This window comes from Schistocerca piceifrons, chromosome 2 (genome assembly GCF_021461385.2).
Source record: "Schistocerca piceifrons isolate TAMUIC-IGC-003096 chromosome 2, iqSchPice1.1, whole genome shotgun sequence".
Taxonomy (NCBI): domain Eukaryota; kingdom Metazoa; phylum Arthropoda; class Insecta; order Orthoptera; family Acrididae; genus Schistocerca; species Schistocerca piceifrons.
In genome coordinates, this window is record NC_060139.1 from 158873657 (window position 1) to 158879854 (window position 6198).

The window sequence follows — 6198 nt, forward strand, 5'->3', positions numbered from 1 at the left end:
TTTTTATTACTCTTGCGTATCTAGATTTCGGCTATAAATAGCCATCTTCAGTGCATCTGAATTAAAGTCCAACAAACTCGCGGCAGTACATGTCTCCATACCATCTCACTAATGTATAGGCACAAGGATATTCTGCCTATACACTAGTAAAATCGTAAGGTGACATCTATTGCCGCGATTTTCTTGGATTATAATTCAAATGCACTGAAGATGTCTATTTGTTGGCGAAATTTAGACAAGCAAGAGCAATGAAACCTGAAAATACTAATGGGGTTGGGACTGCTGGCTGTGTGCCTCTTCTTCCTTACAAGCTTCGGTTACTGTGCAGAACAATTCTTTATAGAATTAAAGTTGATCCGAGAGTGAGCACATAACTTGCATTCGTTGTTGTTCAACAACAAAAGTAAGAACGTATAGTAAACTGTAACGAGATGATAGGTATGTAGATGGCTCCTACTGCACTCAGTAAGCATTATGGTTTTAATTTTGATGCTTTCACGTTACGTGCAAGCTCTCAGAGTGGTTATGTATGCCTTTTTATAACTGGATAAATTTACAATTACAGAGTGTCCCAGGGAGGATGGTCCATACTTAGGGATATAACTGGAACGGCCATTCGATGCAAAAAAAGTCTTGCAAACATGGGCGCTAAAGGGCGTACCTTAAGAGCTAGGAGCACTTGCTCATCTTCGCTACTATGAAACATGTCGCTTATTCCGAACAAGTTCTCGTATTTGTTTGGATATGCATTTCAGAACCCTGTTTAATTATCATTTTTTCTTGTTTTCATCCATACTACCTCCTCCCAAAATATGGAAAGCAAAGAGCTTGCCATAGAAGAGATTTGTTACTCAATATCGAAAATGAAGAAGTGTTCAAAGCTCCTGATGAATGCATTTTAGAGTCCATGTTTGCTAGACGTTTTCGCTTCGAAAGATAGTTCCTGTCATTTCTCACAATATTAACCATTCCTCCTGGGACATCTTGTTTAGTGACACCTAACTGTCTCGAAAGTTCATGAAGTTACTTTCAATTAGGAAAATTGGATGCACTCAACGACTGTGGTAAGACTTTCAAAATGATGGAGCACGGTAATCAGTCGTCCTTCCGTTTCAATCTCTATCAAAGCAAACCTAGAGTTCAGCTAGTTTCTAGACAATATCAGTTTACTATTTAATAGTTTCAATACATGTCCTAGTACGTCAGTTCCCTGTTGTTCGGGCTTCTGCCACAGTTCACGACTGAATTGTGACAGAAGCCCGAACAACAGCCGACTGACGTACTAGGATATGTATTGAAACTATGAAATAGTGCATTGACAATGGGTAGACACCAGCCGAAATATAGACTTGCTATAATAAAGCCTGAGAGGAAAGGGCGACTGACTGCTATGCTCCATCAGTTTGAAAGTCTCGAAAACTGCCCGTTAACGTCTAAACTGACCAATCGTGTCAAATTTAATGAAGTACATACTTGTCAGCAACAGCCGAGAAGGAATACCTGAAAAAGGCTTTTATAGATTATTACTCTTCCGTTCTTGCAGAATTTTAAAGTTAGAAATAGAAAAACTGATCCTTGTTGACACGACAAACGTAAGATTGACGAAGGCTATATCTCTGATACACGTCCTTATTACAAACCACAATAATATGACAAAATGAAATAACATGAAAAAATAACAATAACAATAACTATAAATTCACGCACACATTCTCTCAGTCTGTTTTACTTACCATGTCTAGGAAACGCTGCAACAATAGTAAAGGATAGAGTTCAGCTAATGAAATGTACTATATTAGTGGAGTGTGTTAAAATTTTTTGTAACATGACTTTATACGATTTTAAGTGCCAAACTCGCTATCGCTTTATAGCGACAGATTGTGAAACATAATAAAGAGACTTCATTACACTATGTTTCAATGAATTTGCTTCAGAATATATACGGAAATATTAATTGAGAAACTGCGCTTTACGATAACCTTTCTTAAAAACTTAGCTGGTCCCAAGCATTGCTAATGGGGACATTTATATCAAGCAATGGAGCAGCTTCTATGAAGAGGACACACTACATTTAAAATAATGATTCGGAATCAGTCAATTTCCGGTATAAATTAGAATTTATTATGTTTACGTAAAGTGTATGTAGTGTTTATATTTCAATTCTGCCGACAGTCACTGAAAGTCTTGTTATTTTTGAGCCAGGCCCGGTAACGTACGTACAAAACCACCCCAATGCTATACGAGTTATTTGTGTTATCGAAATTACAACACATCAAGCAATATTTATGTTCCACGAAAACCCCTTCCGATGCTGCTGCTTTCGTAATTTACTTTGTAAATGGAGGTTATCGCGCGGCGTTCAAATGTATTTCAACATTAAACAAGCTTTAACTGTTCCTGTCGCTTTTAAAACAAAATTGCCAGAACATGAATATGGTCTTTACTCACCGGTACGTTATACCATACATAGTAACCTTTAGTGTGTCACTGGACATTTTATATCGTTCACTGCAGTCAGCTATCCCTTGATTGTCTTTATTTCCCTCAGGTTCTCCCATTGGGTCCCACCAGGCAGCCTGTGCTGGAAATCCACTTAATAATCACTCGTTAAACTATACGTTTCGCTACTGAATTATTTTCGATCATATGTATTAATTTCTATTGTTGCTAGCTACCTCTTGGTATATCGGTGTTAAATATAAAACAGTACACTATTACGACGCCGCTAAATAATCGTCATTTGAAAGTACACCAACCAGATTCTGTGCTGTTAAATGCCTCACAACACGAATACGTTGTCAGCAGATAGTCAAACTCAATATTATATTCAGTCAAATGACAATCCTACCGACGATAAGTTTCGATTTTTCCTTTTCCTGACGCGACATCTGTGTTATGTGGGTGCCTATGGTAAGCAGTTGTTCAATATGATGCTGTGTTGAGTGTGGTAAGAGATGAAATGAAACGTAAGGGACAAACCAGTTGCAAATGCATACTTCATAACTCTTGAATAGTACCGAGCTGTTTCCGGGAGTAGTATTTCCATCCGGCAGTTTCACAAGCCCTGTCCCCACTAGAGATTTTTGAAATGTTGATAATCAGGAACTCCCAACTGCTCCCCCCTTGATTAAATATTAGTTCGGAATATTTCATTCTCCACTAGGAATTGTACAAATCCCTTATGGTCCAGCAACACCTCATTAATGTGTCTTTGCAATCTATATGAAGAGAACTGCTGTTTTTAGCATTTCTCCTTATTCAACCATGATTCTTTTGACTAGTCTGATGGTGTCCTCCAAGTCTCCTTCCTTTAAGCTGATGGCGTCGCTTCCCACAGCTACCCACTACATCATCCATAATTGAATTCCCGCTTATTTATCAGGCATATAATAGTTTCTGTGTCCCAGAAATCTTTCTATTCACCTGTGAGGGACCAATTCTTAGATGGCGCAGCATATTCGTCACTCAACCTAATTTCCACTGTGCGCGATTTCTTTCTCCTTTCCTACCATGTCTTTTCAGTTACGACAGTAAGCAAATTGCTCTTCTCTATTATACTATAGGGCGAGAGAAAAACTCCTCCTGTATGATAAGAGGCCGCTGTCTCAGTCGTAGTGTGGACACTGATGAATACTGAAGAGGAAAGGGATATTGAGCGATAGTGGTGTAAGTGCCGTTTTCGTTATGCGCAATGGTTTGGCTAGGTGATTATTACGTATCGAGCATTTCGCTTTGGTTCGAGCTTGACAGACATGATTCTGTTTCTGATACAAAAACTATTCGGATTTGGGTATTAAAATTGAGGAGATCAGGTTCTGCACAGAGAAGAAAATGTGATAGCGTCCCCGTCACCGCCATCCCCACACCTCCCCTGACGCCTCTCCAACAGTATCCAAAGCGTTCAGTAGGTACACATGAACATGAGCTGAGATTGTCGGATAGGTGTGGAAGAAGAATTCTACACAGGCATTTTCACATACATATATCCGAAATGATGGTTACCCAATAATTAAGTCAGAGAGATGGTGGAACTCGCAGAGCAGTGTTTGAGAAAATTGTTCAAAATGTCCGCATGGCTATGTTTTGTTTTCTTCTGATGAGGCCCATTTCCACTAATGGGCAGTTTCCGCTACTAGGCAGTAGAAAACCTTAAGGAACGTCACCAACGACCAATTCACAGACATTTCGCTACAGTTTGGTGTGCCGTTGGTGAATCTTGTGTTTGGGTCTTTAGCTTTTCGAAAAAGACGGCATAACGGTAGCACTTAATTTATATCTCTACTGTCGCATGATAGAGAGATAGGGAACCACAGAGAGAGAGAGAGAGAGAGAGAGAGAGAGAGAGAGAGAGAGAGAGAGAGAGAGAAATCTAATTCCAACAAGATGGAACCACAGCATTCTCTACATATTTTGAGAAAGTTGTTTCCTAGGCGTCCTCTCTCCTCGCGAGGAATTATCACCTAGCCCCCAAAGTTACCCGACTTACCACTTTCTGATTGTTTCTTTTAGTGACACTTCAGTGTCAAGTCTACTAGCATAGCCGTACACTTCTGAGAGCACTTAAGAAGGTAATCATGCAGGAAGTGGCCGCAACTCCACTAGAAACTGCATGAAGAACTGAAGACAACTTCCAGGAAAGACTTCGTGAGTGTGTCAGCAATGAAGGAAACCATTTAGCGGTCACAATTTTTGAAACCAGCTAATGCAAAGTGGCATAGTATACGTTGTTCAGAAATAACACTATTTCTCTTTACATGTGTTTATTCGCTTGTTTGTTTGTAGCTACTTTCTGAAACACGGGAAGACGCTGTATTTCCCGAACGGGATAGGGTACTGGTTAACACACTGGACTCGCATTCGGGAGGACAGTGGTTCAAATACGCTTCGCAGAAGTCAGATCTAAGTTTCCTGTTATTTCTCTAAATCATTCTAGGCAAATTGAAACTCCCTCGCAGTCGACGAGACATGAAATCCTAATCTTACTTCCTTCCTACTATACACTTCTCATTGTCTTCATCTTACCTTTGTTTTCCGTAATTCATATTCTGTGACTCGTGCGCCTATATTCCATTCAACATCGCTTTTATGTGTCTCTTGATTCAGCAGGACGAATTATTTCATATGCGGCTCTAAGCACTGGTACGAAGTCCCACTGCAATTTCGTCCCTGTTGTAAAATAATCTTTCTCCTCTTTCATGTCAAATTACAGTGGCGATAAACTGAATCTCAGCTTTATACCCAGAGCTGAAACAGGTGACGTGATACCGATGTACGCATATACAGGCGGCGGTAATATCGCGCACACAAGAAATGAAAGTACAGTGCATTGACGGAGCAGTGTTTTGCACTCGATTGAATCATGTGAAAAGGCAGCCGACTATACTAAGGCCACACGATGTGAATTAAACGAATGTGTATTGACGGAGCTGTGTTTTGCACTCGATTGAATCATATGAAAAGGCAGCCTACCATACTAAGCCCACACGATGTGAATTTACAGAATCTGAACGCGGAATAGTAGTTGGAACTAGACGCATGGGACATTCCGTTTTGGAAATAGGTGAGCATTTCAATATTCCGAGATCCACAGTGTCAACAATTTGCCGAAAATAACGAAGTTCAGGCATTCCCGTCACCGCGGCAACGTAGTGGCCGACTGCTTTCACTTAACGACCGAGAGCAGTCGTTTCCGTAGAATTGTCAGTCGTAACAGAAAAACAAAACTGCGTGTAATAACAGCCGACAACAATGTCGGATGTTCGACGATGGTATTTGTTAGGACAGTTCGGCGATGTCTGGCTTCAATTGGCTATGGCAGCAGACAAGTGCTTTTGCTAACAGAACGACATCACCTGCTGCGCCTCTCCTAGGCTCGCGACCATTGCGGTTGGACCCTACACCACAGGAAAACCATGGCTTGGTCACATAAAGCCAGATTTCATGTGGTAATAGCCGCTGGTTGAGTTCGAGAGAGGTGCAGACACAACGAAGCCATAGATCCAGATTGTTCAAATGGCTCTGAGCACTATGGGACTTAACATCTGAGGTCATCAGTCCCCTAGAACTACTTAAACCTAACTAACCTAAGGACATCACACACCTCCATGCCCGAGGCAGGATTCGAACCTGCGACCGTAGCTGTCGCGCGGGTCCAGACTGAAGCGCCTAGAACCACTCGGCCACCAGCGGCCGGCGATC